The sequence below is a fragment of the Macrotis lagotis genome, chromosome 2 (genome assembly GCF_037893015.1).
Source record: "Macrotis lagotis isolate mMagLag1 chromosome 2, bilby.v1.9.chrom.fasta, whole genome shotgun sequence".
Lineage (NCBI taxonomy): Eukaryota > Metazoa > Chordata > Mammalia > Peramelemorphia > Peramelidae > Macrotis > Macrotis lagotis.
The window spans coordinates 335793998-335803763 of record NC_133659.1 but is presented as its reverse complement, the minus strand read 5'-3'; the positions used below and the strand labels follow the sequence as shown (position 1 = coordinate 335803763).

General features: G+C 40.8%; 1 pseudogene; it reads right to left on the bottom strand.

The window, feature by feature from the left end:
• Positions 1–3666: 3666 nt before the first annotated feature.
• On the bottom strand, positions 3667–6883 carry LOC141512279 (V-type proton ATPase subunit G 1 pseudogene; annotated as a pseudogene).
• Between the last annotated feature and the right edge of the window lie 2883 nt (positions 6884–9766).

Sequence of the window (9766 nt, the reverse complement as noted above, 5' to 3'; positions counted from 1 at the left end):
GCAAGTAGTAGGGATGTAACAGTAAGAAGGTGCTGTGCTATGTCACCAGCCTTTCTTTCTCCTCTGGAGGCAAATTGCTGGTCCAATGGCAAAATATGACATCCAATGAGAACCTAGGAAGAAGCCTGGCATTTGCTTTGCATTGGCATCCCAGAACTCTATGACTAGTAGACTGTTTAGAGAAATGGGATTTATTTTTCTTTTAAAATAAATGGAAAGAGCCCAGATTTGAGAGTCAGGGGGAGATTTAAACTCATGCTCTGTTGCTAACTCAAAATGGGACTCTGAGTAAAAATATTGACTTTAAAAATACAAACTAGCATTTCTATAGCATTGTAAGGTTTGCACTTCCTCAATATTATTTCATTTGATCCTCCCAATAATCCTATGGCATTGGGGCTATTGTTATCTTCAATTGACAGTGAGAAAAATGAGACTCAGATCTTTGTCCAAGATTGCACAGCCAGTTGGTCTACCAGCATTCATTCTACTAATAGAATTCTTTTTTTTTAGGTTTTTGTAAGGCAAATGGGGTTAAGTGACTTGCCTAAGGCCACACAGCTAGGTAATTATCAAGTGTCTGATACTGGGTTTGAACCCAGGTACTCCTGACTCCAGGGCAGGTGGTGCTTTATCTACTACCCCACCTAGCCTCCCCTAATAGAATTCTATAAATGACCTCACCTTCTTTGCTCTAGTGTTTTCATGGGTAAAATGGGACAGTAATATTTGCCCACTTCAAGTTGTAAGGATCCTGGATGTTTGGGGGCAGAGAAGAGGAATATAGGCAGACCTGTGATTTAATGTTGCCTTGGCAAATAATGTGAGCTAAATGGAAGTCTCTTATAAGGAATTCCATTATAGGAAGGAAGGGGACACTAATTTATTCATACTTTAAAGGGAACAAGATAGTTTTAGCAGGTAAAAGAGGGCAAGGTAGCCATATCTCATACACACATGTCCTTTATCACTCCCTGGAGTGACCTGAACAAAATTAAAATGCACTTGAGAAATATTTGGCAAAAAAAATACAATAGAATATAGATAATGTTGATATGTGGCTTTCTGAATCAGTTTATGGCCCACAGGGATCCTTATATATGATTTTTGTTGTTGCTGTTCAGCTATGTCTGACTCTTCATGACCCTTTTGGGTATACTGGAGTGATTTTCTATTTCCTTCTACAATTCATTTTACAGATGAGGAACTGAGGCAAGCAGTGTCAACTGGAAAGAGCCAGCCTCCAATCTGTGAATGGCCAGAGTCACATACAGTAGGCAGAGATGGGAGAAGCAGGAATCAAACAGAAGTTTAATTTCAAAGTAAGGAAAATGGTTTGCAAGCAAGAAACACATAATGAAGTTCCATTCCTAGTGGGGGGAACCCACTTTAGTGTGGCCAAATCTCAATAATCATACCATTAGCTGTGTAATGAGTTATAGCTTTGACAGTGAGGGGTACAATGAGACAAGTTTGTCTATTATCTTGACTTTCCCTCTTTTTGGCCAAAGGGAGGAGGTATGAAAACACTCCTAACATTTTGGTCCATTTAGGAGATACAACAACAAGTCCAGATGCCCTAAGAGGCCATTTGGACTAGGAGGAGACCTTAATCAGAGGTGAGTTCCTTTTAGGGGCCTAACAGGGAAGTGTGTTCCAAGTATCATTGTTAACCATTGTTTACTTGCAGAGAATGTAGAGGGAGAAAATCCAATTCACACTTAAATCAGGGTCTTGGTGATTGGGCACATAACAAAAGAGGAGGAAAAAACTCTTGTATTCTGGAATCTTGGGACAGCAGCCTCATCTGGATGCCAGCTACTTCTTGGTCCGGACTATATGAGTTTTGACTCTCTGGAGGTTCTGCTATCCACTCAAGAACAGGGCTTTCTTCAATGACCTAGGAGTCGACAACTATAAATTTCACAACTGTGGGAATAGTCAGAAGGAAGTGGGAGGGACCTTAGAAGACATGGGTTGACAATTGTAAGAAAATGTCTTCTATCAATCTGAATTTCTGGTCAGCATAACATAGATCCTTGTTAAGGATCTCTAAACATCCATGCAGGGTTAGGTTCAAATACAATAAAGTTTTTCTCACAATTTCCATAATCATATAATTACATTAAGTCAGGTACTTCTGAGAAGAGCGATTTACATATCATGAAAGTAATCAAGAAAACACACATAACTAAAATCATGTCTCCTTGTATTCCCTCTGATATTGATCTGAGCTTATATTTTTGTAGATATTCATCCACTTCACTTAGATTATCAAATTTATTGGCATATAGTTGAGCAACATAACTCCAAATTATCACTTTAATTTCCTCCTCATTGGTGGCGAGCTCACCCTTTTCATTTTTTTATACTGATAATGTTGTTTTCTGCTTTCTTTTTTTTAAAATCAGAGTAATTAAAAGCTTATTTTATTATTTTTTGTTTATAAAACTAACTTAGTTTTATTTATTAGTTCAATGGTTTCCTCACTTTCAATTTTATTAATTTCTCCTTTGATTTTCAGAATTTCTAATTTGGTATTTAATTGGGCATTTTTAATTTGTTCTTTTTCTAGCTTTTTTAGTTGTCTTCGCAGTTCATTAATTTCCTCTTTCTCTATTTTATTCATATAAACATTTAGAGATATAAAATTTCTCCTAAAAACCGCCTTGGCTGCATCCCATAAATTTTGGTATGTCTCATTGTTGTTATTTTCTTGGATAAAAATGGTGATAATTCCTTTTTTTTTAAATTTTATTTATTTAAGGCATTGGGGCTAAGTTTGCCCAAGGCCACACAGCTAGGCAATTATTAAGTGTCTGAGGACAGATTTGAACTCAGATACTCCTGAGTGCAGGGCTGGTGCTCTATCCACTGTGCCACCTAGCTGCCCCAATGGTTGATAATTTCTATGATTTATTGTTTGATCCACTCATTCTTTAAAATTAGATTATTTCATTTCCAATTCATTTTTGGTTTGTCTTTCCATGATCCTTTATTACATACAGTTTTTATTGCATCTTGATCTGAAAAGAATCCGTTTCTTATTTCTTTTTTTTAACATGTTCTACTTAACATTAAGACAATTTATTCTTTTTTCTCCCTACAGTACCCATAATATACATTTTCTGAAGGCTTTGGAGGCCATCAATTTCCCAAGCAATGTAACTGAGCAACTGACTTTTTTAGACTAATTGCTTTAAAAAAGCGTGAGTCAAAGGAAAAAATTCAAGCTAAGGAACACTTATATTGAATAGTCTTTACTTTCAAGAGACCGTAAGAGTACTAAATGTAACAAGGTCTTCATAAGCACCTGAGTTCTGTCAGCTGGTTCTCTTCCATCAAGGGTAACTCAAAGGATTCTAAATGGCTCTGTCAGTAACATTATTATACTAAAACTAGGGCTATTTTAAGCATTCCCATTTCTTTGCAATATTTCTCTGATGTTTACAATAATGAAGACCTTAAGAATGTTACTCAGAATACGTATTCAAATACATTTTAATTCCTTTCTTGGACTTTTCTTCATCATTGAAACCATCTAGGAAAACATGTAGCATTCTCCAGGTTACCAACTAAAAGGCACAAAAAAGCTGTACTCAATAAATGAATTAGTATGAAATAAGAAAAAAAAGAATATGAACTCTTTGGATGAGTTTTCAGTCTTTATGAAGCTAGATTCTCTAGACTCCAGAATGATCGAAGTACTCTACTAAATACTATACAGAAATAATTTAAAATCTTTATACAAGAATGTAACTGCAGCATGGATAAAGCTTCACATTCTACAATAGGGCAAATTGAACTGCCAATCCATCTTTCAAATGTGAGCTTATTCCTTTTATCTTGTCCATTTATGCTCTAGTCCTCATGGATTTCTGGATGGCTGTCCCACACAAAAGCCAGCGGGTTTTCCAGGCCTTCTGCCCTGTTGCTCTGGAAGTGGTTCTGGAGGACAGACCTCTTCTCCAGGGTTTCCTTCTCCACTTGGGAGCTGCAGCTGCCACGGCTACCAAGGGCCGCGGCTTCTCTGGCTTTAAACTCTCTGCCTCTGCAGTCGGCGCTGCTCAGTCTCAGCCCGAGCTTCTTCTTTTGCTTGCTTCAGTGTCCGGTTCTTCCGTCTGCGGGCCTCAGACGCCTTCTCGGCGGCGCTCGTCCGCCTGCGGCAGCGGCCGAAGCCCCTGCGACTGGCGGGCCACGGCGATTCCGAGGCGGCTAGGCCCGAAAGGCCCTTCTTCCCGCTCTTCCGCTTCCCGGCGCGTCAGGTGACCGGCCCAGCCGCCTCGGGTCACGTGACGCGCGTCCATTTCTTATGTCTGCCATTCTGCATTTGACTTTTCCCCTCTGTTCTGTTTCTTTTTCCGCAACGTGACTAATGTGGAAATGTTTACGCGATTGTGCACATATAACATATTGGATGGCTTGTTTTGGGGAGGGAAGCTGGAAGGAATTGGAGAAAAGTTTGAAACTCAAAATTGGATTAAAGACCAACGTGGAAAACTATCTGTACACGTATTTGGAAAAAATAAAATACTAATTACTATATATATAGTAATTAGTATTTTATTTATTTATTTATTATTTGTTTATTTATTTATTTATATATACTCCTTTTAGCTGTTCTGATTGAAGTATTTTCCTCACTGTCCTCTTCCATCCCATTAAAAATATACTTCTCAAGAGTCACTTCAATTTATAATCAATACTATACCCTCTTTTTTTTTTTTTTTTAGATTTTTGCAAGGCAAACGGGGTTAAGTGGCTTGCCCAAGGCCACAGGGCTAGGTCATTATTAAGTGTCTGAGCTCGGATTTGAACCCAGGTACTCCTGACTCCAGGGCCCATGCTTTATCCACTGCACCACCTAGCTGCCCCAGTATACCTTCTTTTTAAGTACTCTTTATGAACATACAAACTTCAAGAATTAAAGTATCATGAAAATCAAAATCATTTCATGAACCATTTATACCCTCCTCCTCTAAGTACATTCCCTCTAATAGTAGCTAAAGTATCAAATACAGCAAAATTACTCTCTCCCTATAGTATTACAGCCCTTGTTAACTGAAGTATGAAATAAGGCAAGATCACATCATGATCTATGTCCAACCCTTACAAATACACTCTTTCCTTCTGTCCTTGTAATGCTATGACTATAGCATTAAATCCTGGTAAACTGAAGTATTGGGAACCCTCTCCCCTTCTGTCCCTATAGTAGGGCAATTATAGTACTACAACCCTTGCTAAGTGAAGTGTGGAATAAGGCCAGATCACATCATGATCCATTTATGTCTAGCCCTTCTAAGTCTACTCTCTCCCTCTGTCCCTATTGCACTACAACCCTCATTAATGAAAGAATCTAGGAAAATAAGATCACTTCATGATTTTGTTAGGGGCAGACCCTCTAAGTACTCTCCCTTCCTCTGTCCCATTAGAAATACAATCCTCGTAACCAGCCTAGCTTCATTACTCATTTATGTCCATCCTCTCTAAACACAATCTCTCAAACTATATTCAACCCTTCTTGACTTATGTATTGTCTAAAGGCTCAACGCTTTCATGGTCATCCTATACCCGTATCCCCTCTCTAAGGATGTTTCTTTTAACTATCCTTAGAGAAATACAATTCTCAAGAGTTGCAGATGTTATCCTCCCTTGTCGGGATGTATACAGTTTACATCTCTTGAGTCTTGTATTCAAAGATCAAATTTTCTATTCAGTTCTGCTTTTTGTCAGAAAATTTTGCAAGCCCTCCCTCCATTTCATTGAAAATCAAAATTTTACCTTCACAGACCAGATCAAAGGGAAAATTTGGGACTCAAAAACCCTGAGTATTCATTTCACCAAGAATCCATAACCTGGGATGGGACTGCAGAAGCATCCCTCCTAGAGGTAGAGGTTAAACTACCTCTAGGTGGTTCCCTTAGCTTTGTCCTCCTGTCTTTGATCCCATTGGTACCCCATAATAGGTCTGAAAAGCTAGTGGATTTGGGAGAGCCCCCATCTCCCAGACAATAGGAAGTTACTAAGGTCAGGGTAAGATCAGGGATGGAATTTATAGTCCCATCATTCCTAGCTCAGTACTCTTTTCCACTGCCCCACCAGATAAGGCCTTACTTGGAAGGTTAAGAGATATATTAGGGCTCCCTGTGATGCTTAATAGTTATCTAAGGCCCAACAAAAGGTTCAATCTCCTCACATCTGAAATTGGATTAATAATATTTGCAATATCCAAATATCACTGGAGGAGGGAAGGTTATGTGATTGATTTTTGGAGAAGAAAGTGCTTTAGGGTGGCTATGTGGCACAGTGGATAGAGCATTGGCTCTGGAGTCAGGAAGACCAGAGTTCAAATCCAGCCTCAGACACTTAATAATGACCTAACTGTGTGGCCTTGGGCAAGCCACTTAACCCCATTGCCTTGCAAAAAAAACCTAAAAAAAAAAGAAGAAGAAGAAAGTGCTCTATATATAACTTGAAGAGCTATAGAAATAGAGGTTATTTTGTGGTGATCTTTTTGGGGGGCCAAGGGTTGTTAGACCTTCAAGGAATTTGAATAACCAAATCCCATAGTCTATCCTTTGACTTTCCCTTTGGAGGAATGTCAAGCATCTCATACTCTCATCTGGATCTGAACTGAATGTAGAGTTTGGGGTGGGAGTAAGAGGGAAAGTGTATGAATTTTGGCCTTGACTTACAGTAGACTCAGGTTCTGAAAAATAACTGAGATAGCTGTGATGGCCAGGCACATAGCCTGGGCTAGGGTGCCATTTCCAAGCTCAGTAGTCAGGGTGAGTCAGACCATGTTGAACTGAATTGAAGAAAAGTGAACTCTCATCTGCTGATCCGGAATCCAACATTCTCTCTTTGGGTCTGCAAAGAGTACACATTCCCCTGGAAGGAGGAAGGCAGTTTTAGAAATCTGAAGGAAAGTTGCTAAATGATCTGAGTTCCTAGGCCACTCTCTAAAAAGTAGGAGATAGCTAGGAGACATGAACCTGCCTCATGACTAAGGATGCTAATGCATCTGAACTGAGTGGGATCTCCACCAATCCCCAAGAGAATTTCAATCCCACTCCTTCAAGCTGGTTTTGTGGCAGTAGGGAGCAGCTGAGGTCTTTCCATTGTTGATGTGGGCTGTGCAGGGCAGAAAGGGTAATGAGACCCCCTGAACTATGCAGCCATGAGGATCTGGAGGTGCTGGGTAACCTTCCTGCCCTGGAAGGTTCTCTGTTTCCTCCTGAGTTGTGGATGTCCTTGGGAAAATGTTATCGTATGACCTGCTGGGACACAGAGAACATGGAAATAAGGTTGGTCTATCTCTGGGTTTATGCTTCTCTTTTATCTCTCCTGCTCCAGTTTCCTTATCTATGCAATAGAGATAAGACTATTTGTACTGGCTATTAGACTATTGTGTTGACTTGAAAAACTGCTTTTTGACTCTTCACTACTACTTGGGAAGTCATGTCCTCTCCCCTTGACTCTGCTTTCTCCTCTTTGAAAAGAAGAAGATGTACTAGGTGACTCTAAGACCATGATCTCTGACCCATGAGAGTGTTAACTCTCCAGAGAATAGCATGTTATAAAAATGTGAGGGATTTTTATTAAATAATGAAGCTGCCAAACTATTAGGAAACACCCTGTTTTTCAGAGCTAAGACCCAGCAAGCAGGTGTATCCAGAGCTTGGTTTAACAACAATCCTCTGTACTTACCTTCTGGGTGATCTCACCCTCTGGCAAACTCACATAATTATACTGCTTTGACCAGCATCAGGTGGCCCTGAACTCAGACAAATTCTACTCATGCACCCTGCTATGAATAAAATTGGTCACATTATTGCTAATACCCCTCAAGTATTGAGACCTCCCCACACTGCCTTGGGTTCCCCTACCAGGGGCAGGACCTCAGCACATATGTTTAGATCTTCCTTGTTTGCAAGCTGTTTTCTCTCACTTTGAAATTAAACTTTTGATTCCTGATCTCCTGTCTTGACTCTGGCCACCCACAGGTTAGAGATGATTGAGTCCAACTGACAGAAGCAATGTAGCATAATAAATAGAGAAGCAGCCTTAAAACTCAGAAGACCTGGGGTCAAATACTGCAATCCTAGACAAGTCATGAAGACTACAAATTGCAGAGAAAGTACAGACCTGCATGGGTAGATTTCAACCATAAATCCAATCTCTATCCTCTATTACTAGATAAAACTCAGCTGTGAGACTGTAGCATCACACTGAATTGCCCATCTTTGTATCTCCTCTAATGTTTAGCATGGTATCTTGTTCAGAGTTGGCACCCATAGCATGGTGTCTTGTTCAGAGTTGGCACCCAATACTCATTCAATTTAATGTGGATGCCTTCTGTGAACCTCCTCTGCCAGACAAAGGGAGGTGTGATCCCAATAATCAAGCAGCTGTGATTTAACAGACACCCTGCCCCCACCCATGACCTCCCCTAACCTCAGGAAAAGATCAAGTCCTAAAGGACAGTCTCCTTTGGGTCATTATCTCTCTCTAGACCTTTTCATATCAGTGACTTCTCTGTGCTCTGGTCAGTCCAGATGACCCATAGCTATTTCCTGTTTAGCCTACTTAACTTTGCAAGGTGGTCCCCAGGTCTGGAAGAATCTAATCTGGGTCATGTGCTCATATGCTCATGTTCAATTGGAATTTCCTAATTTCCATTCCAAGTCCAGGACTCCATTTTGTCTTGACCTCAAGAGAGTCTGATAAGGGCTTAGTGTCTGAGCCCTTTGAGGTGTTGGTTGAAATGAATGTCTCTGAGGCAGATTCCTCTGCACTAAGAAGACAATCAGTCATCTTTATCTGACCTACTTCACAAAGCTATGGAGAAGCCAGGAGAAGGAATGGCAAGGCATCTTGGAGAGGCCAGGGCTGATGGTGAATCCAGAGAGAACCTTGAACCCCGGGCTGGGACTGGCAGGATGGATGATGGCAGACTTCCAAGTATGTCAAGTGTTGTCTTGTGCAAGATGCATTGGCCTTGCTCTGTTTGGATCCAGAGACTGGAACCAGGAGGTTGCAGAGAGGCACATGAAAACATTTTTTTCACAATCCTGGAGGTGTCCCAGAGGAGAACAAGCTGCCTTGGGCAGGAACATCATGATTTAAAGTTTGAATGTTTCTGTGGTGGGTGTGGGAAAGATGGAGGTGGTTCTTACCTAGCTACCTAGTTCTTAGCTAGCTAGACTCTGCTCCCCCCCCCAATATCCCTGAGGTTCTGAGATTCTAGAATTCTGACTCAAAAAACTTTTATCAGAATCTCTCCTCTCTCCTTTCCTGGTTTCGTGATCCTGGGCAAGCCACTGCAACTCTCTGAATGCCCGTTTCCTCGGGTGTAAAATGGGGTTATAACACAGCAGGATCATGGTGAGATCGTGATTATTGTGGTAGTAGAGAAATAGATTGTTGTTGCTATTATTATTGAGAAAATGAATGAATAAGTGGTACAAACCGAAAAGTAAGGCAACTCCTGCTTTTTATGGGGAAGACAACCTATAGGGAAAGTTTCAGTTGCAAGTCTGAGGGATGCATGCCTTGGTCCTTCAAATGGCTGGACTTGTCTCATCTTTCATGCCATTTCCACTGATGAAATACTATCCATTTCTGATGCCAAACCACTGGATTGGACTGAGGACTGCTTTTGTCTGGGTCCTCACTCCTTTGGTGTAGCCCCTGCAGGAGCAGGGCTCATCTCCCCAGGATGGGGGTAGAGACCACTGGGCTGAAAGCATGGTTTGTCCCCAGG